We start from the raw sequence: 27,076 nt of genomic DNA, 5'->3' as shown, positions 1-27,076 counted from the left end.
AAGACCGTATATGCTGATAGGAAATTTGCTAAGTACAGTGCACAACACAATTAAACGGTCACTTTTCCTAAAACCTGTAACTGTCTCCCGCTGCGACGCATAAGTTTGGAATTTTGCTACACACTTCCTCTGTAATGACGCAAAAGTGTCACTTTTTCTGAAACCTGCAACTGTCTCCCACTGCGACGCACAAGTTTGGAATTTTGCTACAACCTTCTTCTGTAATGACGCAAAAGCGTGACGTCCTTCCACGTCGCCCTCGGGCTCGACGACGTTACAAACAGCAAGGAGTCGACGCATGTGGGAAAAATGACAGAGTACATGTGAGGCGCAAACTGGGTTAAAGATGTTACATTAGCGCCACAACAATGCCCAGTGCCTACGTGGACGGGTCACGCAATGGGTAGGTCGTCATATCCCCTCTTATCGTAGTTTCATCCCTTCTTACGGCGCTTACGATGGAGGTCAGAACCACGACACCCTGCGTTGGAATCAGGCGCGAGGAAAGCATTTTAGACACACCGTCGCTCCGTGTCGACGCTGAAAAACCTAAGGGGTTGCATTAGGGGAGTCAGTGAAATAACGCCTTTCCTTGGGGCGTTTATTCCTACACATTTTCGCAGTTTGATGAGTGACATGACGACGTTCTTGACAACCTTTGACACTATTGACTGCTTTCACCTTAACGTCGGAATGTGAAAATTGCATGAGTAGTCTTTTCCAAACGCGATCTGATAGTCCGTTCTGTGTAATCGTTTGACATCTGATTAAATCGACATACTCACTCACAGCTTGACGATTCAACTCTAAGGATATGGTGGGCTAGCAACCGCAGTGAACGCGATTTTACTCCTTCAGTCCAGTGATCGGATGTAAGGAGTGCACCTACTAGGGACCGTTCAAAACCATTCGCTGAAATCTGAACGCGATCCGAAGCAGCAAAGCCTGCTTATCTCAGCCCTCTTGTTCCGCCCACTTCTGTGCCGTGATCACAGAGGGATTCGACAGACACATGCGTTAATTAAACTGCAAAGGGGATGCTCCTAGACCGCCAGACTGGCAGTCCACGCAGTACCACCTGCCTACCTTGTATGTATGTATGTATGTATATATTACACCGGGGACCTAGAAACGACGGAGAGGCTTCGTCCCACCGTAGCCCTCAGTGGTTCACAGCCCCACAACAGGCCACAGCAATCCGCAAGCCACTCACTCCTCAGCTGCCCCACACCGAACCTAGGGTTACTGTGCGGTTCGGCTCCAGTGGACCCCCTCCTTCCCCTTCCCCTTCCCGGGGACATCACAAACCAGACGAGTGTAAGCCCAAAATATTTGTGTGGTAGAGTGATTATGGGGTACGATTATGTGGAAACAGTGTTTGTGCAGCAATCGCCGACACAGTGTAACTGAGGCGGAATAAGGGGATCAAGTAAGTAAAAAGACGAGGGCTAGTAGAAATCCTTGGATAACAGAGGAAATATTGAATTTAATTGATGAAAGGAGAAAATATAAAAATGCAGTAAATGAAGAAGGAAAAAAGGAATATAAGCGTCTCAAAAATGAGATCGACAGGAAGTGCAAAATGGCTAAGCAGGGATGGCTAGAGGACAAATGTAAGGATATAGAGTCTTATCTCACTAGGGGTAAGATAGATACTGCCTACAGGAGAATTAAAGAGACCTTTGGAGAAAAGAGAACTACTTGTATGAAAATCAAGAGCTCAGATGGAAACCCAGTTCTAAGCAAAGAAGGGAAAGCAGAAAGGTGGAAGGAGTATATAGAGGGTCTATACAACGGCGATGTACTTTAGGACAATATTATGGAAATGGAAGAGGATGTAGATGAAGATGAAATGGAAGCTATGATACTGCGTGAAGAGTTTGACAGAGCACTGAAAGACCTGAGTCGAAACAAAGCTCCGGGAGTAGACAACATTCCATTAGATCTACTGACAGCCTTGGGAGAGCCAGTCCTGACAAAACTCTACCATCTGGTGAGCAAGATGTATGAGATAGGCGAAATACCCTCAGACTTCAGGAAGAATATAATAATTCCAATCCCAAAGAAAGCAGGTGTTGACACATGTGAAAATTGCCGAACTATCAGTTTAATAAGTCACGGCTGCAAAGTACTAACGCGAATTCTTTACAGACGAATGGAAAAACTAGTAGAAGCCGACCTCGGGGAAGATCAGTTTGGATTCCGTAGAAATATAGGAACACGTGAGGCAATACTGACCATACGACTTATCTTAGAAGCTAGATTAAGGAAAGGCAAACCTACTTTTCTAGCATTTGTAGACTTAGAGAAAGCTTTTGACAATGTTGACTGAAATACTCTCTTTCAAATTCTGAAGGTGGCAGGGGTAAAATACAGGGAGCGAAAAGCTATTTACAGTTTGTACAGAAATCAGATGGCAGTTATAAGAATTGAGGGACATGAAAGGGAAGCAGTGGTTGGGAAGGGAGTGAGACAGGGTTGTAGCCTCTCCCCGATGTTATTCAATCTGTATATTGAGCAAGCAGTAAAGGAAACAAAAGAAAAATTAGGAGTAGGTATTAAAATCCATGGAGAAGAAATAAAAACGTTGGGGTTCGCCGATGCCGTTGTAATTCTGTCAGGGACAGCAAAGGACTTGGAAGAGTAGTTGAACCTAATGGATAGTGTCTTGAAAGGAGGATATAAGAGGAACATCAACAAAAGCAAAACGAGGATAATGGAATGTAATCGAATTAAGTCGGGTGATGCTGAGGGAATTAGATTAGGAAATGAGACACTTAAAGTAGTAAAGGAGTTTTGCTATTTGGGGAGCAAAATAACTGATGATGGTCGAAGTAGAGAGGGTATAAAATGTAGACTGGCAGTGGCAAGGAAAGCATTTCTGAAGAAGAGAAATTTGTTAACATCGAGTATAGGTTTAAGTGTGAGGAAGTCGTTTCTGAAAGTATTTGTATGGAAGTGAAACATGGACGATAAATAGTTTGGACAAGAAGAGAATAAAAGCTTTCGAAATGTGGTGCTACAGAAGAATGCTGAAGATTAGTTGGGTAGATCACATCACTAATGAGGAAGTATTGAATAGGATTGGGGAAAAGAGAAGTTTGTGCACAACTTGACTAGAAGAAGGGATCGGTTGGTAGGACATGTTCTAAGGCATCAAGGGATCACCAGTTTAGTATTGGAGGGCAGCGTGGAGGGTAATAATCATAGAGGGAGACTTAGAGATGAATACACTAAGCAGATTCGGAAGGATGTAGGTTCCAGTAAGTACTGGGAGATGAAGAAGCTTGCACAGGATAGAGTAGCGTGGAGAGCTGCATCAAACCAGTCTCAGGACTGAAGACCAGAACAACAAGGGGAACCAGCCTGCATTCGCCGTGGTAGATGGAAAACCACCTTAAAACCGTCCATAGGCTGGCCGGCATACGGGACCTTCACACTAATCCGCCGGGCAGATTCATGCGCCACGAGAACTCTAGGTGGCTTCTGGTAGGCTACGCTGCTGGTCTTGCGCTTGCCAGAACGCCACCCGGAATCCGAAGTGCGTCGAAGGGGTATTCAACCATCGAAGAATACATATACAATTTGAATCACATAGATGTGAACACGGATTTTTTCCGTTATGTAAGAACTTAAATGTTAGTCTGACTTAACTTTAGAAGCGTACAAGAACGCCACAGCAGCACGTAGTATTTTAATGGCTGATCCGTAAGCTACGGAGAGCAGAATGGTATTTCTTGGCCAACAGTGAGTGCGAATGGCAGCGTCACAAGTAGTTGCCCATGTCAAACATGAGCTGTGTTGACACGGAGCTGGTGGATATCTGCTGCTACAGGCTAGTTCACGAGACATCGACTCCTGGTGGTAAAAGTATCTCGAATTCATGCCTCTGGAACTTATACAAATCGGTGTCAGTCGCCATATCCTTCGTTGTTAATAAATTCTTCAAATTAATGAGTAACTGTTGTCCATCGTTTATGAAACATTGCATTAGTCAAGATGCTCCTTGTACTACCAAATGAGTCTCTTATCATCCAGTGAAAAAATTTTTTTCTTCTCTTTCTATACGATTTCAAAAACAAAATTTTTGGAAATAGGTGTCAATACATTTTACCACTGAAGCAACCAAAATAGAAAAATGAAATTTTGTTCGCATTTGCACACTTCTCACCTTAATAGTAACTGCAAAACTAGAGAGTGAGGAACAGGGAGTGGAAAGTGATACTAAAACCGGGAAAACATAAAAAAAGTAAAAAATTAAAATATTTAACCCGAGTATAGTGAAGCTCTCAACAAAATCTACACAGATTTATTGCTTTCAGGCAAAAACATAAGAATTAATTACTTGCTCCATGGCACTGTAAGCGTTTATAGACGTTCAATAATGCTCTCAATTTAGAATAAGCGGCTGGTATCTGCTACAAAGTCTTGACATGAGTGTCTGGTAGGAAAATGTAACTTCGCAACTTTTCCAAAGCATAAACCTGGCTCTACATATTGATTAAACATCTGAAGAGCGTTCTTAATGTAAATAGATGAACCATACACAACAGTAAGAATATGGAAACAGACACCTTTACGTTACGCATAGAGCATGTAAACACAAACCTTTCAGGATTTATGAAAGTCTAATCATATTAGCGTTTAAGGATCATAGAGCAAAAAGTAATTAATCCTATTGCCAAAAACAATTTCAATTACAAATAAATAAATCTGCACGTATATGGCACATATACATATATAAAGACTTCCTCAGTCCAATGGCATAAATTTACAAATTTTATAACTTTTTGGCAGAGGAGCTACAACTTTTATAATGGAAAACACAACCGGAGAGAGGCAGCACTGCCATAACACCGAAGTAACAAATGAAGTTTGACATGTTAAATAAAAGTTAGTTAATGATCATGTTGCAACGACCATGCATTGAAACACACGAGTCACTCCTCTGTGATACACAGAAAGACTAAAAGCGTTTGTATTAAGATCCTTCTCACCAGATTAATTTTCTGCGGTGATCCACTGGAGGGGCAGTAAACGAAGTTCTTTCTACGCGCAGCTGCCCTCGTACTGTCACTAGCAGAACTAAAGCAAGTTGAGGCCGACGTCCCCTAGGGTTCAGTTACTATTTGCGTTTCGTGTAATGGGACGGAAAGTGGAAACATCTGACCCGCGTGCAGTTGGCAAAGAGTCTTTGGGCTAGCTAGACTCGAAACCACTAAGTGACGGACACACGCACACACACTGGGTACGAGACTTGGCGCACAGCGATTTAAAATTCGATAGGCGATACATGACGCTTACTCTGGCGGGATGCTGTACCACCCATTCAAAGGTTGCAACGTCAAAGAAATAGTAGAGGATAACCTCCATCGATAGTAATTTCCGGAGCCGATACACGACTCAATAACAACTTTGAAAACAACAATAGGTTTATTAACAACTGTGCCTTAGATTCAATAGTGTATTTCTCGATGAATGAACGTAGGAAGCCGCCCATGAAGAAACTGACCTAAACGTGAACCTCCCCAACTTTTTCTTTAAATATCAATTGTAAATCATCATGTGATCTTTTAATTAAACGGGGATGTTTAGAAACATCACCAAAAGGGAGAAAAATAGATCGTTGTGTAACTTAGAAAAATTGTACACTCATATGACGAAAAACTCTGACTACCAATTTAATGAACAGAGATAGGAAATCAGATGAACATACAGAACATTAACAACGTTTTGACTTAATAAGTTCGAATTACAGTTTCTTCCATTTGCCACAAGTAAAATTGACTAAATTTCACAAGATATGTTGACAGGTCCGAGTTGACAACCCAGTTACACTACTGGCCATTAAAATTGCTACACCAAGAAGAAATGCAAATGATAAACGGGTATTCATTATACAAATATATTATACTAGACCTGACATGTGATTACATTTTCGCGAAGTTTGGGTGCGTAGATCCTGAGAATTCAGTACCCAGAAGAACCACCTCTGGCCGTAATAACGGCCCTGACACGCCTGGGCATTGAGTCAAACAGAGCTTGGATGGCGTGTACAGGTACAGCCGCCCACGCAGCTTCAACACGATACCACAGTCCATCAAGAGTAGTGACTGGCGTGTCGTGACGAGCCAGTTGCTCGGCCACCATTGACCAGACGTGTTCAATTGGTGAGAGATCTGGAGAATGTGCTGGCCAGGTCAGCAGTCGAACATTTTCTGTATCCAGAAAGACTCGTAACGGACCTGCAATATGCGGTCGTGCATTATCCTGCTGAAATGTAGTGTTTCGCAGGGATCGAATGAAGGGGAGAGCCACAGGTCATAACACATCTGAAATGTAGCGTTCACTGTTCAAAGTGCCGTCAATGCGAACAAGAAGTGACCGAGATGTGTAACCATCACGCCGGGTGATACGCCAGTATGGCGATGATGAATACATGCTTCCAATGTGCGTTCACCGCGATGTCGCCAAACACGGATGCGACCATCATGATGCTGTAAACAGAACCTGGATTTATCCGAAAAAATGACGTTTTGCCATTCGTGCACCCAGGTTCGTTGTTGAGTACACCATCGCAGGCGCTCCTGTCTGTGATGCAGCGTCAAGGGTAACCGCAGCCATGGTCTCCGAGCTGATAGTCCATGCGGCTGCAAACGTCGTCGAACTGTTCGTGCAGATGGTTGTTGTCTTGCAAACAGCCCCATCTGTTGACTCAGGGGTCGAGACGTAGATGCACAATCCTTTACAGCCATACGGATAAGATGCCTGTCATCTCGATTGCTAGTGATACGAGGCCGTTGGGATCCAGCATAGCGTTCCGTATTACCCTCCTGAACCAACCGATTCCATATTCTGCTAACAGTCAGTGGATCCCCACCAACGCGAGCAGCAATGTCGCGATACGATAAACCGCAATCGCGATAGGCTACAATCCGTCCTCTATCAAAGTCGGAAACGTGATGGTACGCATTTCTCCTCCTTACACGAGGCATCACAACAACGTTTCACCAGGAAATGCCAGTCAACTGCAGTTTGTGTATGAGAAATCGGTTGGAAACTTTCCTCATGTCAGCACTTTGTAGGTGTCGCCACTGGCGCCAACCTTGTGTGAATGGTCTTGAAAGCTAATCAATTTCATATCACAGCACCTTCTTTCTGCCGGTTAAATTTCGCGTCTGTAGCACGTCATCTTTGTGGTGTAGCAATTTTAATGGCCAGTAGTGTTCCTTATACAGAAATAAGTTAAGAACGTCTAGTTGACATCGTCTGCTTAATGGGTACATGAAGAGGTATAAGCAGTTGTTCATCTTCGCTAGTATGAAACACATCTCTTCTACTGAACATAGGTCGTAAAGTAACCATTTTAGAGATCGTGTTTGTAGGCATTTTTTTCTTTTTCTGGTCCACACTACCTCCACCCAAAATATGAGTGACAAAAAAATCTGTTTCATAGCAATGAAGATGAACAAGTACTCAGATCTCTTAAGGTACTCTCTGAGCTTATTTACTACAAACCTTTGTCTTTTTTCGGTGCAAGGAACCTCTCCGTAAACATCGTCAGTTGTCTTTTTTTTTTTTTTTTTTTTTTTTTGGGGGACACTGTATATTCTGCTCTTATACAACAACTGTAAAACTGGCAGTATACCATACATATAGTTAGTGTGTATCACAGACGTGTCTATATATGATCTCAGAGATAATATAGACTCTATGGCCTGACCATCAATTTCATGTTGTTATTCTGTGACAATAGTGACCAATACGAGCAGGAAATGTGGCTGTTTACCGATTGACAGTTGTAGCATGAATGCACCACTACCTTTGTTCTGCAATGATGTTACAGATGATGGATCATATGATGATCACATAGAAACGTTTATAATTGGATTTTAGATGTCTAAAACGTTTTATGTTTTCCAGATACACATCGGTTTTGGCATCATCGAGATTTTATAGCTGACGTGCACGCCGTCTGACATGGACACGCATAGTATGAAAGTAGCCTTATGTTTCTATTGTTATGTACACAAAATGTCATTATGTTGTAGGTTTAGCTTTGTACGCATTTGTTTGTTTGTTCTTTGTATAAGATGGCACTCACGATATGCTCTATGTCTCCAACCTGGACTGGTATTTAAATATTTTACATGCAGCTGGTAGTGTGCTGCGAGATATCTTTCAGCATTTTATTAAGTCAATACTGCAAACATTGCCAACTCCGCACCCAGACGACACACACCTGCGTATAAGTAGTGGGACAAAAGCCTTCATGTAACACTTTGCATCCCATTTTGACACAACATTTCTTGATTTTCATCTACTGCTGCTTTCTATCCGTATGAAAAACAATTATCAACTCACTATCCTACGTTGTCCACTATGCACACAGTTCAGAATATAAGATACATTTGCTTTCCTTTCTTCCCTAGTTCTAATGATGGCCAATGGCGACCTATACCAGTTGGCGATAAAAAATATTTTCTGTGATTCTGTCAAAGAAGATATTAAGTGTAGAGTAAAAAAAAGTCACTCACTATCTCCTCTACTTGCATTTTTATATCTTGTAGATATCTGGAACCTCTGATGTCCTCTGGTGAGTCATACAAGTATTAACCTATGGAGGGGCAGACTTCAGATCGTCATTGATTGTTTGTGCTTTTAGACACCGTAAATGAACTCCAACACACTATATCTAGGTGACGCAAGGTATCTTTCCGTACAATGTACTTATTTAGGGTTTGTGTTGTCTCCGTCAGTCTGAAATGACTTCAAAAGAGCTAGCCTTACCCTATTCACCTGTCAGTTCCGTTTCTATAGTATTCGTAACTGTTCACGAATGCAGGGTGGCCGAGCGGTTCTATGGAATTCCTGTCTACGGTCGCAGGTTCGAATCCTGCCTCGGGCATGGATGTATGTGATGTCCTTAGGTTAGTTAGGTTTAAGTAGTTCTAAGTTCTAGGGGACTGATGACCTCAGATGTTAAGTCCCATTGTGCTCACAGCCATTTCAACCATTTTTTGTTCACGAATGTCGTGTGTGGTGCAAAGAAATCCATAGAATTAGTCACTCTATCTACGTAATTAAAACATGAAAATAAATTTATACAGCGTCATTAATGCTCACGTTTCCTCATCAGCAATGAAGAGTGACCAAGTTTATAGTCTTTGTTATTGTCCATCTATTACTGCAGCACTTCTGTAAGGAGATAAGTAAAGATATTTAAGATCACGCACGAACTCTGAATCGCTGAAGTTCAGTTTTTCGATGATGATGCTCGGTGAAGAAGAGTAGCGTCAAAGCACAGCTAATAAGTAAAACTAAAATTATTCATTTGTGCTACGTTTCTGCCAAGCGGAATTTTTTCTCTGCAAGCAAAATAACTGTGTCAGCTAATGTAAAAGTCAAGGTTCCAACATAAACATGCCATTATTCTACCCGTTCAGGGCACTCGGGACGTATAGTTCGAAAAAATCCCATACTGCAGTGCTATTCTACGCTAAAACAAATAAAATTATGGACGAACGGAATATAACGTACCTAAGGGTAGACACTTTTTCAAAGCACCTAGTTGAACACATATAATGCTCAACTGAGAAACTTCTCTTCAGATACCGCAATCCCGTGTTCGCATCAAACGGCATCCATGGAATATTTCTGACGTACGTCTGAAACAGAGCATCTAACGGCAGTTTAGCAATTTCGGCTGTTGTGTTAAGGTGGCCGATCGCATGCTCTTCTATCTTCCTGACTTGAACTAACTCTATTCGATAATATAGTATATAAATGTCCTCTATTTCTCTAGTTATTCATAAATTGTTTTCTCATTTGGGTGTATGGAAAACCCATAATAATTTTGGTTCTGTAAATAAGGTTACAGCCAAAATACTGCTTCTTCAAATAAATAAATAAATAAATAAATAAAAATAAAAATAACTGGTAATTCGTGGCTCCAACTTGCCTAATGTGCTCTGTTTATACGAAAAACTCACAGATCTACAGTTTTGTAAATGCACTGTTTATATTTGTTCGCACATTCCCAATTAAAGTACATGTATCTGCTCTTGTTTGACAAATAACTGTTGGATCCTTAAATATAAAACGTAATAACTTTCAATAATTTTTTAATAAAATTTGAAATAACTTTATACTATTGTACATTAAAGTAACTTTCTACTAGAACTTTATAGTCTCTGGAGTAACGTGTTTATGTCAATTTTCAACTTCATATCTCAAAATATATGTTACGATTTTCGGGAAACTATTGAATCCATTCAACTCTAATCTGATAAATTTATTTTTCTAAACGCTACGAACATGAAACTTAAATAAGATTTCCTCATACAAATCAAAATTATAAGGAGATATCGTGCTGTAAGTTGGCTCTTGCCACGCTTGCTTCCTTACTAGGGGGATTTCCGTACTCATTCCACGCCAGGAACTGATCCCTTCTTTCGGCAGCACATTTTTTTCTTTCAAGCTTTGTTCTTATAATGGATACTATTGTAAAATATTCCTGTGTGGCTATTCACGGGACCGACAACAGTTGAGCGCTTGATGTTACATATCAGATTGTGGATCAATAGACTGATAAGAAGTTGTGAATTTATGGGACTAAGGCGCTAATGTGTAACTATCGAAAATTAATCTCATTACTTTGCGGAAGCTTCAATTATTTCCAAATGTCTGACTGTAGCTCGAATATTAACGTCAGTGAATTTATTAATAGATGGAGTTTACGCAGCGCTCAATTGAACTGTTATACATTCCACAGGAATGCATGGACACATATTCACGACTCCATTAAACAAACAGTATTAGTTGGCAAATGCGTTGATTGACAGGATAACGTTATAGTGAAAGTAAGAAGGAGACAAATGTTATTTCACAAACCTATAATTTTTATTTCAGAAATGTCCTCGAAGAGTGTTGAATAATTCCATCTGGACGGGGAACGTCAGCATTTATCCTTGGAATAGTGGTGCAATGGTTCAAATGGCTCTCAGCACTATGGGACTCAACTGCTGAGGTCATTAGTCCCCTAGAACTTAGAACTAGTTAAACCTAACTAACCTAAGGACATCACAAACATCCATGCCCGAGGCAGGATTCGAACCTGCGACCGTAGCGGTCTTGCGGTGGAATAGTGGTGTCTGTACTACCTAGGAGCCATGTTAAGTAACAGGGGCATTGTGATCATCATCTACGGCAAAGTGCAGATGACTACAGATGCCTAGCACTTGACTTCAGTTATAAAACAAGCTTTAATTTAAACTGTGAACGACCACATATTAGCCACTATCCTTGTGTCTTGGTATAAGAAGAACTGCCAAAGGAACCATGACATACAACTTTGCTCGAAACACAAGTTTCAATAAAGTAGATGACGACAGCAGCATCAATGAATGGTGTGATATCTATTGGCATCTTTAAGCATAGAAAGGTTGGTAAATGATCAGTTGCTCTTCTGTCAGTTATTCTTCTAAGGACTAAAAGAGCCAACAACAACTACTGCTACAACTACAACAACAGTTCTATAAGTTGACATACCAACATCACAAGCTGAGTATGAGGAGAAAAAGAAAACGTGAGAAAAACGGAGGGATGAAAAATTAGTGGAGGAGCTTGCAATAGTATTACAGGCAGAGAATGAAAAGTAGTGTTACTGGAAAGAAAGAGCTCACGTGAAGGTATTACAGAGGGGTCTACGATTCTGTCACAAATTTCTTCTGGTTGTCGGACACCCTTTTCCAAAATAAAGCACCAGGAGACATCTAAAGGACTACGTCGTCTTTATAAAAGATTGATAAATCAAAATTCTGTACTCCAAACCGTACCACGGTACAAACAGACTCATACGAAAACCCAATGGTGATGGAACGCATGTTAAAATTAGGGAATAAAAAGAAAAAAGGAGTATACGGTAAAAAATGAAAAATTAAGACAAAATGAGACGAAACGAAAATATCCTCGAGAGTACTTCAGTAGTGGAAGGGGAGTGGTATATTATAAAGCAGGAAAGTTGAAGGCGGTATAGGGCATTAAAGTACAGTGAACGCAGAGGCAATGACATGAATACCTGTGGAAGTTAAAGGAAAAGAAAATTTAATGCTCTTAAGAATGAGGTTGGAAGGTATCAGTACAGTTTATTCAGAATATGATTAATTAGAGGTACAAACACAATAAATCAAACTAGCCTAGAGCCACGGAAAAATTTAAATTAGTTTACGTCAGGATCTGGCAGAGGTTCCAAAATCAGATAGTGGGTATCCAGGAGCAGATTCCGATCACAATTTGGTAATTACGAAGAGTAGATTGAATTTTAAGAGAATCGTCCGAAGGAACCAATGTAGAAGGATTGGGATAGTGAAATACTGAAGAATGGTGCGGTGCGTTTAAAATTCTCGAAGTCTGTAGATACTGCGATAACGAATGTTACAAGGACAGTTAAGAGAAATGGCCATTTCGGACGAAAAGGCAGTATAACTGCGAAGAAACCACGAGTAACAGAAGAGTTGCTTAAGTTGATGAAAGAAGGAAGTACAAAAATTAAGGAATGCAGGGCAAGTTACTGAGGAACGAAAGACATAGGAAGAGCAGGGAAGCTAAGAAGAAATCGGTGCATGAAACACGTGCAGAAAACGAAAAAGAAGGATTATCGGAAGGACTGACTAAACATATACGAAGGTCAAAATCACCTGCAGCGAAATTAAAAGCAAAGGTGGTAACATAAAGATTGCAACCAGAATTCCGCTATTAAATGCAAAGAAGAGAGCGGATAAATGGAAAGAATACATTGAAGGTTTGTGTGTGAATTCCTGAAGGACCAAACTGCTGAGGTCATCGGTCCCTAGATTTACACACTACTTAAACTAACTTACGCTAAGAACAACACACACACACACACACACACACACACACACACATACACACATATGCCGGAGGGAGGACTCGAAACTCCGGCGGGAGGGGTCGTGCAATCCGTGACATGGCGCCTCAAACCCCACGCCCACTCCCCGCGGCCATTGAAGGTCTTGTCAGACCTGTCTTGTCAGACTTGTCTGATGACGTGATAGAAGAAGAAACTGGAGTCGATTTAGAAGGGATAGGGAATCCAGTATTAGAATCAGAATTTAAAAGAGCTTTGGGGGTCTTCGAATAAGTCAGAAGGGATGGATAACATTCCATCGGAAATTCTGAAATCATTGGGGGAAGTGGCAACAAAACGACTATTCAAATTGGAGTGTATAGTGTATGATTCTGGCGACACACCATGGGACTTTCGGAAAAATATCATCCACACAATTACGAAGACTGCAAGAGCTGAGAAGTGCGAGAATTACTGCACAGTCAGCTTAACAGCTCATGCATCCAAGTTCCTGACAAGAGTAATATACAGGAGAATGGAAAATAAAATTTAGGATGTCTTAGATGACGATAATTTTGGCCTCAGGAAAGGTAAAGGCACCAGAGAGGCTGACTGTGGTTGATAATTAAAGCAAGCTTCAAGAAAATTTAACACACATTCATAGGCTTTGTCGACCTAGAAAAAGAGTTCGACAGTATAAAGTGGTACTAAATATTGGAAATTCTGAGAAAAATGGTGAAAAGCTATAAATTCAAAATGGTTCAAATGGCTCTGAGCACTATGGGACTTAACTTCTGAGGTCATCAGCCCCCTAGAACGTAGAAGTATTTAAACCTAACTAACCTAAGGACATCACACACGTCCATGCCCGAGGCAGGATTCTAACCTGCGACCGTAGCGGTCGCGCGGTTCCAGACTGTAGCGCCTAGAACCGCTCGGCCACTGCGGCCGGCAAAGCTATAGGAAAAAACGGGTAATATAAAATGTGTTAAAGAACCAAGAGGATATAATGAGGGTGGACGACGAACAACGAAGCGCTCGGATTAAAAAGGGTGTAAGACAGGGATGTAGTATTTCGCCCCTACTATTCAGTCTTTAAGTCGAAGAAGCAATAACGAAAATGAAAGAAATGTTCAAGAGTGAGTTTAAAATTCAAGATGAAAGGATATCAATGGTACGATTCGCTGATGACATTGCTATTCTGAGTAAAAGTGAGGAACAATTACCAGACCTGTTAAATGGAATGAATAATAGAGTTTAGAATATGGACTGATAGTAAATAGAAGAACGACGAAGGTAATGAGAAGTAGCAGAAATGAGAACCGCGAGAACATTAACATCGGGATTGATGGTGACGAAGCAGACGAAGTTAGGAATTCTACTATCTAGGCAACAAGATAACCAATGACGGACGAAGCTAGGAGGACATCAAAAGCAGACTAACATTGGTACGTGCCGATTGGAATGGTGATGGATGGAAAAGCCTGTCGTGTCCGACATCTGCTTCGAAAGCAAATAGAGCTTCATGCTAGATTTAAACGTTGCGGAAGCCTCATAGACAAACAAAAACTGAAGAAGAAGAGAGGTTCTACGGATTCGAATACAAAATTCTACCTAGTGATCCGATACAAAGTCCGACATATTTTTATTGAATCAGTAAACGTGAAGAAACCGTCTGTCCATCCACTCTGTGACAACAATGGCAAAGAAACAGATGATAGTGCGGTGGCCAAAATACTAAACTGCTTTTTACAAAATTATTTCACAGACGAAGCTCGGCCTTCGGTTCCTTGCACCGCTCCTCGTGACTGGAGATAAGGCCAGGTGATTATCGTTTTGAAGAAGGGTCGTAAAAACGAAGAAAATTGTAGGACTGTGATAGATTTTTGGAACATGTTTTATGTTCGCTTATTATGACATTTCTGGAGGCATAAATGTCCTCTGTGGGAATCAACATGGGTTCCGTAAATAATGCTAAGAATGAAACCCACCTTGCTCCGTTCGTCCGTAAGGACCAGAAAGCATTTAATACCTGCGCTGACGTTTGTACCGTATACCTCGACTTCCGGAAGGCATTTAATACAATTCAGTATTACCGCCTAACGAACGAAGTATGAACGCAAGGTACAACAAATAAGCCGAGTGGATTGAAGAGTTCCTAATAAACGAAGTATAGCATGTCCTTCTTAAGGGAGTGAAAACTACAAGAGTAAATTCAGGCATACCTCAAGGGAGTGTTATTAGACCATTACTATGCAAATGACCTCGTGGATAACGTAGGTAATTCGATGAGGCTTTTTGTGTTTAAGACTGCTGTACACAGCCATAAAAATATATGGCAAAGTGCAGAGCATCTGCAGACGAACGATGCTCAGTGCATGGTTTGGCAGTTTACCCTCAAAATAAATGTAAAGTACTGCGCTGAAACAAACAGAAATACCAATTATTTTATGATTACGCAGTTTCACAACCATTACCGGAAGCAGTCACATCCATTAAATACCTATGAGTAACTGTACAGAGCGACTGGAAGAGGAACGTACACATAAGAGTAGTAATAGTTAAGACAGAAGCCTGACTAAGATTCACGGGTGGTAAGTTCCTATGGGACCAAACTGCTGAGGTCATAGGTCCCTAGGCTCACACACTACTTCATCTAATTTAAACTAACGTACGCTAAGGATAACACACGCATCATACCCCCGAGAGAGGACTCGAACCTCCGACGGAGGGGAGAGGGGAGGGGAGGGGAGAGAGAGAGAGCCGCGCGAACCGTGGCAAATCGCCCTAGACCGCGCGGCTAAGATTCACTGTAAACTCCTCAGGAAGTAGAGTCCACACACGTAAAAGGTGTCTTGAGAAACCCTCGCGTTGCTAATGCTCTAACATTTCTTGTCGGTTTGGCATCCTTAGCAGGTAGGAGTGATAGCGGAAGTAGGGGAGATCCAAAAATCCAGCGTGTTTCGTTATAGGTTCATGCAGTAAGCCTAAAAGAGTCTCAGAGATCCCCTGCCAACTAAAGTGTCACACGGAAAAAGAGAGGCGTTCTCCATCACAGCGCGGTTTACTGCGAAAATTCCAGGGCTTTAGGTTCTTACAGCTGTCAGCTAATATTTTGCTCTCTCCTGTTTACATCCGGCGAAAATACCACGAAGGTAAAATCAGAAAGATTCCGTCTCACACGAAAACTTGCCACGTTAACATGGTGGATGAGTGTTCAAAATGGCTCTGAGCACTATGGGACTTAACTTCTGTGGTCATCAGTCTCCTAGAACTTAGAACTACTTAAACCTAACTAACCTAAGGACATACACACATCCATGCCAGAGGCAGGATTCGAACCTGCGACCGTAGCGGTCGCGCGGTCCCAGACTGTAGCGCCTAGAACCGCTCGGCCACCTGGGCCGGCGGTAGAAAGTATGTGTACTGTTTGTGCTACTGCTCAAAATTGTTTTAGTGGTACAGGTAGAACAAAAGCTTCGCCATCAGTACAGCAAGAGGATATGAACAGCAATACCAACACAAAGAGCCCCTCATGATGCGTTGAGAATTTAAGGCGAGTGGCATAACAGGTTAGTACAGGCGCTCACAGCTTGCTGCCCGCCACGGACTCCTCTCCTGTGACACCCTCTTCATCTCAGTGCAGCAATTGCAACCAACATCTTAAATTATTTGCTGGATGTATTCCAGTGTCTGTCTTCTCCTACAGCGTTTACCCCATACATCTCCCTCTAGTACCACGGAGGCCGGCCGAAGTGGCCGTGCGGTTAATGGCGCTGCAGTCTGGAACCGTAAGACCGCTACGGTCGCAGGTTCGAATCCTGCTTCGGGCATGGATGTTTGTGGTGTCCTTAGGTTAGTTAGGATTAACTAGTTCTAAGTTCTGGGGGACTAATGACCTCAGCAGTTGAGCGCCATAGTGCTCAGAGCCATTTAGCCAGTACCACGGAAGTTATTCCATAATGTCTCAACAGATGTCCTATCATCTTCTCCCTTCTTCTTGTCAGTGTCTTCCACATATTCCTTTCCTCACTGATTTTGCGAAGAACCTCCCCATTCCTTACTTTATCAGTCCACCTAATTTTCAACACTCTTCTATAGCACCACATCTCTAATGCTTCGATTCTCTTATCCTCCACTTTTACCACACCCCTTCTCTCACTGCAATACAATGCTTTGCTCCAGGCGTACGTAATCGTAAAACTCTTCCTCGAATTAAGAAATATGTTTGATATTAGCACACCCTTCTTGGCCAGTATTAGTCTTCTTTTTATGTCCTCCTTGCTCATTCCGTCATGGGCCTTGTTTAGTTTCTGGCTGTTCTCATTTCTCCCTCTTCTCATTACTTTTCTGTTTCTTCGATTTACTATCAGTCAATATTCTGGTGCTCTTTCCTCTTGTTTCTTGTACAAATTTTATATTACCCGATTACCTGTTTTTCCCTATAGCTAACTCCTCATTTTCTTAGAATTTCCAACATCTTGCAGTATATAACATAGTCGATCACTTTTTTTAGGTCGAAAAACCCTGTGAACGTGTCTTGATTTTTCATCAGTATTGCTTCAATTATCAACTGCAACGCCAAATTGCCTCTCTGATGGCTTTACTTTCCCTAAAGTCAAATTGATCATCATGTAACACATTCTCCATTTTCTTTTCGCCTCTCCTGTATGTTATGCTTGTTACTATGCATGGGCTGTTGAGCTGATTTTGCGCACTTGTCGGCTCTTGCTATCTTCGGAATTGTGTGGATTACGTTTTTCCAAAAGTCTGATGATACATCGCCCGTGTGATATATTCTACACACCTACACGGACAGTCGTTTAGTTGCTGCTTCCACGAACTTTTTTAGAAATTCCGATGGAATGTTAGCTAACGTTTTTGCCTTATTTGATCTCAAATCTTAAACCCTGATTCTAATACTGGCTCCCATATTTCTTCTTAATCGACTTCTCCTTCTATCACGTCATAAGACAAGTGTCCACCTTGATAGAGACCCTCAATGTACTCTTTCCACCTCTCCGCTCTCTTCATTTAACAGTGGAATTCCCATTGCGTTTTAAATGTAATCACTGTTGTTTTTAATACTACCTAATGATATTTTGAGTTTTCTGTGTTCTGAGTCAGTGCTTCAGACAATCATTTCTTTTTCGATTTATTCACATTTTTCATGCAGCCATTTCGCCATAGCTTCCCTGCACTTAATGTTTATTTTTCTCCTAAGTGATTTGTATTTCTATATTTCTCATTTTCCGTGATCATTTTTGTAATTCTTTCGTCGATAAACTGAAGTATTTCATCTGTTACTCATGGTTTTTTCACAGTTACCTTCCTTGTACCTATTTTTGTCTTTCCAACTTCTGTGATTTCCCTTTTTACAAATATCCATTTGTCTTCAACTACACTGCGTATTGAGGTATACATATCACAGTATATATAGCCTCAAATACCTTCAGATGTGTCTCTTAATTCTTTAGCACTTCTGTATCCAACTTTTTTGCGTATTGGTTATTCCTGACTAGTTTCTTAAACTTCAGCCGGTATAAAATTGTGACCTGAATCTATATCTGCCACTGGGTTCGCCTTCCAATCCAACATCTGACTTCGGAATCTCTCCTTGACCGTGATGTAATCTTACAGAAATCGCAAGTATACCTCTTCCTCGTGTGATACTTCAATAGAGAATTCGCTGTTAATAACAGATATTTATTGCGCTGGTTTTTCATCTCCCTTTACATACGGTACTGAATTACCCGTTCAGTGTCCTCATATACGCTGTTTATCTCTTCATCCTCTGCTTGCGACGTCGGCATGTACAGCTGTACTATTTTTGTCGGTGTTTGTTTGCTATCTATTCGGATGAGAGCCACCCTATCTCTGAACTGTCCGCAGTATCTCACTTGCGGCCCTACCTTCATAACGAATCCTACTCGCGCCATACCATTTTCTGCTGCTGTTGATGTTATCCTATACTCATCTGACCAGACATCGATCGGATACAGAGATATACTATACACAGAATAGCATATCACGTGGGAAAGAAATATTTCTATTGTAAATTTAAGCAGTGTCGATGTTCGAACCTGGGACCCAGGATGTTTGATTACTAGCCATAGACGATCAGCAGACCGCGGCTCATAGCCTAAAGGGCTTTAATACAACCTTCTCCTTCAGTTTCAGTACTTTGCTCCCTGAAATTGGTTGGGACTTCGTAAGACTACACATTATGCACTAAGAAGCAGCAAGGAAAGAGCTATTAAAATATTATTCTTCGAAGTAAAAGTTGATCTTCACTATTAATAAAGAAATCACATTTTTAATATAAAGCGAATAAGTAGTTTCCTGCAAATTAGGCATCAATTTATATCATGTATTGTACAGAGAGCATACAGAAAATAAACTGACTAATCTTACTAAGTTGTAACAGCAAGTACACGGAAGTTTTCAGTTACGGCCCTGAGGAGTGTATAAACTTCTTTGCATGTGTTTGACGTTACAATTAGAGATACAAGAACCTAAAGTGGGTAAATGGACTGTGCTTAATAGCTTTGCTGTACATGCATTTCATCGTTCAGTACTCCTCTGTTCTCGTCGTATTTGGACAGTTGTGTTGCATATCACCGAAGTAACGTTGTTATGTAGCAATACCGAATTGCCCGAACACTTCGGAAAGTAACATCCGGAAACAGGGATATACTATATACAGAATATCATACCACGTGGAAAAGAAATATTTAACTCTTTTGTTAGATTGGTGAGCCAAACGAAAGCGTAAACGTTCAAACAAAATTCGTAAATTCTCTCAATGTTCTCGATATAACCGAAAAAAAATCAGCTTTTCCAAAACAGCATAGAAGTGGAAATATTAACCGGAAAAGAAAACAAATGCAAGTCAGTATCCATATCACGATTTCCTCTCATTTTGACTAACAATTCACCCTTAGGAACGCTGCAATTTCCGATAAGAGTAGCGTACAGTACGTTTGTCAGTATAGCGCGACTGCCAACATTCCAATGCTGTGGAGTGAATTTAAACAAACAGTGTCCCACGTACGGAAAATTATACGTGGCTTGTTAGCCAGTTGGACAATCACAAATCTTTTTCGTCTTTGTACCCGAAAGAAAACGCTAAATGTTGTTTTTAGGAATTTGACTTCAAATAAATTAGATGCTAAAATGAGATAGTTAGGTGCATACTTTTTGCAATGAAAAAAAAAGAGGGAAAAACGACCAATTGAAGAGTGGTCCTTTTTATTTCATGTCACTACAGGTGAAATGTTGTAAATACTCACCTTTCGTCTCAGACTACATTCCATCCGCAGTTTATCAGGCTGTCTATAGTGCAATTAAATGTTTCGACCTAAGAGTTACACTAATGAGGAAATCAGATGAGCATCAATCAAGCGTGTCGCACTCCATTTCGCAGTGATAACGCCTGGGCACGTCGCATTGAGAACTCAACGAGACACCGAGAAGGGGATCTTCATTCCACAACTAATGTCGGTTGTTGGAACTGCTCACAGTAAGCAGACCTTGATCAATTCCACTAATTATATCGGAAAGTTAGTAAGCACTGGTAGTAACGTAAAATGGACACTCAATGAGAATGCTTATAATCGACAAGGGAATGTTTATGAATCACGATATTTGTGAAGACCGAAGCCATTCGCATGGTACCCTGTTATTGCGTAATTCTGAGAAGTAGACTTTTAATTCACACTAATTTCAGGAATAAACGACAATACATTGAAGTTAGAGTAGACTAACAATCCACGAAAATTAAAGCGGCAATGAAACTCCACTATTGGACACGGAATAACAGTGAGCGAACGGGAATTAAGAGCCACTCAAATACCGAAACACACACGATTCATTTGAGAAAATTTCATTGCGCGCAGAATTACGATGTTAGTTTTGTCCGCTTTCGCTAATTTCGTTATCTCATTGTATTTCATCGTCCTGATGAGAGCAGAAGTTGAGTGTCTCTTTTTGTGATTCTCAGTTACATTTCTTTCACATATAGCGTGCATATGTGACTGTGGGGTCATGTTTAGTAGCCCAAAAATACTGAAGCCAGTAAATTACTATGGATTATAACTGTTAAATACCTACTGCAGGAAGCATGATTATTTGGAACTCATTTGTACGTAACAAGTAACACGTGTGATTCAAGAAAGGAGGAAAGTTGATACCCCTTCTACGTCGAGGTAATTAGAGACGTATCAGTTGGAGAAGAACAAGGAAGGTAACGTCTGTAGCCCGTCTATCCGAAAGAGTATTTGAACCTAAGTGCCCTCATGTATGAATCAAATGAATGATGACTTCTCCATCATTCTGAGTTAAACCATCTCTATTAAGAGCAACAAATTCGTTTCTTTTATTTATAATTACAACGATACGTGTGTTACTTTAGGCTCTTCATTATATGAGGTAGTCTTTCGTTGTGAGAAACGGAAATCACATTGTTTCTCGCTCCTAGCTTCTTCTCTACGTTATTGACAGCAAAATTTGGAGAACAAATTAAAGACGTTAAGTGCTGAGGAAAAAATCGACATATACGAAAGGATTACGAGAGCTCTCAGATACTAATGAATTACTATTACGAAGCGAATGTAAATAATATTACACTTCTTTTAAATTTCAGTGGACATAATTACAAAATAACTGCTTGACGTCATGATCTATACAGGGTGGTCCATTGATAGTGACCGGGCCAAATATCTCACGAAATAAGCGTCAAACGAAAAAACTACAAAGACGAAACTTGTCTAGCTTGAAGTGGGAAACCAGATGGCGCTATCTTTGGCCCGCTAGATGGCGCTGCCATAGGTCAAACGGATATAAACTGCGTTTTTTAAAAATAGGAACCCCCATTTTTTTTACATATTCGTGTAGTACGTAAAGAAATGTGAATGTTTTAGTTGGACCACTTTTTTTGCTTTATGATAGATGGCGCTGTTATAGTCACAAACATGTGGCTCACAATTTTAGACGAACAGTTGGTAACAGGTAGGTTTTTTAAATTAAAATACAGAATGTAGGTACGTTTGAATATTTTATTTCGGTTGTTCCAATGTGATACATGTACCTTTGTGAACTTCTCATTTCTGAGCACGCATGCTTTTACAACGTGATTACCTGTAAATACCACATTAATGCAATAAATGCTCAAAATGACGTCCGTCAACCTCAATGCATTTGGAAATACGAGCAACGACATTCCTCTAAACAGCGAGTAGTTCGCCTTCCGTAATGTTCGCAAATGCATTGACAGTGCGCTGACGCATGTTGTCAGGCGTTGTCGGTGGATCACGGTAGCAAATATCCTTCAACTTTCCCCACAGAAATAACTCCGGGGACGTCAGATCCGGTGAACGTGCGGGCCATGGTATGGTGCTTCGACGACCAATCCACCTGTCATGAAATATGCTATTCAATACCGCTTCAACTGCACGCGAGCTATGAGCCGGACATCATCATGTTGGAAGTACATCGCCATTCTGTCAGGCAGTGAAACATCTTTTAGTAACATCGGTAGAACATTACGTGGGAAATCAGCACACATTGCACCATTTAGATTGCCATCGATAAAATGGGTGCCAATTATCCTTCCTCCCATAATGCTGCACTATACATTAACCCGCCAAGGTCGCTGATGTTCCACTTGTCGCAGCCATCGTTGATTTTCTGTTGCCCAATAGTGCATATTATGCCGGTTTACGTTAGCGCTGATGGTGAATGATGCTTCGTCGCTAAATAGAACGCGTGCAAAAAATCTGTCATCGTCCCGTAATTTCTCTTTTGCCCAGTGGAAGAACTGTACACGACGTTCAAAATCGTCGGCATGCAATTCCTGGTGCATAGAAATATGGTACGGGTGCAATCGATGTGGATGTAGCATTCTCAACATTGACGTTTTTGAGATTCCCGATTCTCGCTCAGTTTGTCTGCTACTGATGTGCGGATTAGCCGCGACAGCAGCTAAAACACCTACTTGGGCATCATCATTTGTTGCAGGTCGTGGTTGACGTTTCACATGTTGCTGCACTCTTCCAGTTTCCTTAAATAACATAACTATGCAGCAAACTGTCCGGACACTTGGATGAAGTCGTCCAAGATGCCGAGCAGCATACATAACACACGCCCGTTCGGCATTTTGATCACAATAGCCATACATCACCACGATATCGAGCTTTTCTGCAATTGGTAAACGGTCCATTTTAACACGGTAATGTACCACAAAGCAAATACCGTCCGCTCTGGCGGAATGTTACGTGATACCACGTACTTAAACGTTTGTGATTGACAGCGAAAAAAGTGATCCAACTGAAACATTCATATTTATTTACGTACTACACGAATATGTAATAAAAAGCGGGGGTTCCTATTTAAAAAAACGCAGTTGATATCTGTTTGACCTATGGCAGCGCCATCTAGCGGGCCAACCATAGCGCCATTTGGTTTCCCCCTTCAAGCTAGACGAGTTTCGTTGTATGTAGTTTTTTCGCTTGATTCTTATTTCGTGAGATATTTTGGCCCAGTCACTATCATTAGACCACCCTGTATACAGAAAAATGTAAATGTTTGTTTGTTCAAAGTCTTAAATCTTCGAAAGTTCTTCACCGATTCTTTGAAATTTTGATACAGCGTTGCATTCGAATCGAAGCGTGTTTTTCTGTAGCTGTTGTAGCGCCAACTGTCGAACGTAAAAGCAACACACGAGTAGTAAATATTGCTCGTGTTTCTAGTGCTTCTTGGCAGCTGCTGTTTCGTTCTCTTCCACGCTGCCGGTTTTAAAAGAAAACAGGGAAGTTATAATTACGGCTTATTGGCCTATGATTAGAATACTACTACGGAATATGAGTCGTCTAAAAGTTCGCAATCCTACTGGTTCGAAAATTCAAACTATGCCGCTATCACTGATGCCACTATCCTTACAGATCTAGCAGCAAGAGAAGCCTCTTACACCCGGTATTCCAATAATCCGAAACGATTTACCCATCCTTCTTAAGCGACTTCAATTCCCAGTCAAGGTTTCTTTGACAGTATCAATAAGAAAGGCTAAAGGTACAGAGAGAGGGGGAAGATGACATGTGAGGTGGACAGAAAGGGGACGGGGCAGCAGATGAACATAGGGGGAAGGAGATGATAGATAGAGCGATGGGAGAAAAGGAGATTAGAACGTATATCAAATTCCCATATATATTTAGAAGTCGCGAAGCATTGTAAGTTCCCCAGTATTAAATAAATTTAGAACATAAGCTTAACTTTTTTTATGGACCTGTCGATCTGTGTTATCGAAACTGTTGGTCAATAAAACGTTTCTGCTCAGGCAGTGGCTTGTCTGGTGCTCATGGCACTCTTTAAATATTTAAAAGTTTTGGGACGCCACGTACAAAACATGTAATGACTTTTTTCTGTCACCATGTGTAATCACGTAGTTTGCGTGATTTTTAATAGCTGATTTTGACACATTTATTAGTGGTTTACCAGGATCGTGCGCACTCGGAGACATTCTCAGCTAAGCTGCTATTCCATACCAAGCACAACTCCCCGGAGCTAGTAAATTAGTAAGTTAGTCGCTTAGTTCGTGTCCCACAAGTCATATGAACGATTCTTTTATCGAAATGGGCTGGAAAGATTTGCTTTACCTGCTATGTATACATACTAATTTTAATGAACACATTTGTAGTCTTACTTGTGCCACTACAATTAAGAACTAGTCTGTGTTTTCTTTTTAAAGGTAACTAGTTTTGAAACAGAAATTCGTTCATGGAATAGAAGTAAATGTCCAGGAGAAATGATTTTATTAGAAGAAACGCGCACAAGCTGTGTATAAGATACGTAAATAACACAGCTTTCTGATAGAACATTCTGTTCGTCACATTTCATTGCTCACATTGTTTATTATTTACAGATCTCTACCAGTGATTTTACTCGTTTTTTACACCTGGTCACACGGTAACAGTCACAGGAGTAGTCGCACAGTTCACATCTACAGATGCTGCCGAATTCGTGGAAACTCTTGTTCTTGTATATTTTGTAGTGGTATCCATGCACTGCTATTGAGTTCACCAGTCTTGGAGTTTTTGATTTCTGTCGGCTTAACTGCTTCCAGAGTCCTTAGGTCTTTTAGACAACTTTTCCGAAATGAGATCTATTCCACAGGTTGCGATGGGAGCTATTTTTGCGGCGAACAAGACCATGGCTGTTTTCAGCGACCGTATGGATATTGCCTCGATGTCAAACATGGTTTTTGTGGCAGCTGCTGCTCGAGATTTTACATGTATTCAGAATGATCTGGCTGTGGTTTGCAGAGTCAGTCTCAGATATTTGAAGCTATTGATTCGGTCCCAAGATATGTTCTGTCCTCCGCAGCTTCTCGATCTCCGTTGCGGATTGTCCGAGTTGGTTGGTTGCTCTTTGCAGGTTGAGTCTGGAGTTCGAACCGATGACCATGTCGTCCGCATATATCTAGATGTAGATTTTGACCTTCTCCGTTTCCTGTCTTATCATCTATACAACATCGTATGTGGCAATATTGAAAAGTAAAGGACTTAGATTTTAAGTTGGATATAAGATTTTCTTTTCTGTGAGACTTTTTATGGTATTGGGCCAATGATCAAAAAAATTTGTTTCTGCTTATTCAGCTCCTTTGTGAGCCACTGACGAATACGGTAAAGGATAATAAAGGTTTTCTCCGCAAGTGTTGTATCTAGTTATGAATATCTACAGTCGCCAAAAAAAGTGATGGATTTACTGTGACGAATTTAAAAAGTAAGCATATACATCGCGATAGTGCAATTGAATTACTCAACTCCTTGCAGAGGTACCTACATGACGACCTCGGCTGAGCAGCACGTATTATTCTCACTGCTCGCTTTTGTGCAATCAATAATTTCTTTCTAAGTTCTGAGTTGTCCTAAAAAATTATTCCACAAAGCATTACGCCGCGAGTCGGAGTCCTTGTTTCCAAGACTAGAAACTATACGGGGAGCAAAAGCAACTGAACTTAATTGACTGAGGAGCTCATTAATACGCTTCTTCCTGTTCAAGTTATCATCAGCATGTACACTTCAAAATCTGGAGCATTCTACCGTACTTACTGACCCCATTTCATGTGCTACATCAATTGTTGGTACGACTGTTTGTTGCGCAGAATTGAATATGGTGTGTTGTCTCAAACTTTCAAAATTTATAAAACTACTTCCAAATTCTGTGTAAGACATCATTAATAATCGTTTCGTTGCTTCTTCTCTAATGGCAATTATTATAACACTAGTATTGTCTGCAAATACAAATTCATCACCTTTCGACGGCGTCATAAGATTCCCGCGATTGAAAGACGTGAACTCTCACCAGTAACATCATCATTAGCAGCTGCTGCATCCTCATATCAGCATTGTAGTATCAGTGAGCTACCTCCCCCGCCCCTTTCCCCGCCCCACCCAGCGAGTTTCAATAGGCTCACATAAAGTTAATGTTAGACCAATATTTCATTGCAATCTAGCAATGTCTTGGAGTGGTTACGGACCTGGATTTGCATGCCAGAGGCTTGAAATTCATATATGTTTAGTATTTTCCCTAAGATGATTAAAGCAAGGACGGGAAGGGTCCCCGATTTCTTTCCGCACCAAGATCTGAGATTGAGCTCTTGTTCTATATGGCATTAGTCTTGACGAGTTAAGAAAAGCAGGACAAACTTCGTTTCTACAAAACCAACAGGACTGTACAGAAGTATAGATATTCAAGTGTAAACAATATTTCAGTCATAAACAACATTTCAGTCCAGGTAATATTAGATATTAACAGTAAATCTCACAAAATTGTTTCTGAAAATAATTCAGAATGGAATGCACTATATTCAGTAAAAAAGTGTGCGAATAAAGAGAAAGGGGTGTGGTAAGGATAATTTCGGCTAATAATCGTATGTTTCCAGTAAATCTTCTCCTGACCACTTGGCTTCTAGATTTGAATCCTTAAAACTGGATGACCTGGGGCCAGCAGCCGCTGATCTATGGCCACTGCTAGCCTTTTTGGGATTAAATAGTTGTGTCAGTGTGATAGTCGTTGTTGAATGCAGTGTTCCATTACACTGTGCAATGTTCTGTAGCGAATGTGGACCGTTCAGGATTAACGTGTCATGCACAACAAAGTCAACGCAACGCCGATTACGGTGGTACAAAGTGTACTGTTATAGATCGATGC

The sequence above is a fragment of the Schistocerca americana genome, chromosome 5 (assembly GCF_021461395.2).
Source record: "Schistocerca americana isolate TAMUIC-IGC-003095 chromosome 5, iqSchAmer2.1, whole genome shotgun sequence".
Classification (NCBI taxonomy): domain Eukaryota; kingdom Metazoa; phylum Arthropoda; class Insecta; order Orthoptera; family Acrididae; genus Schistocerca; species Schistocerca americana.
This window is presented reverse-complemented; position numbering follows the sequence as displayed.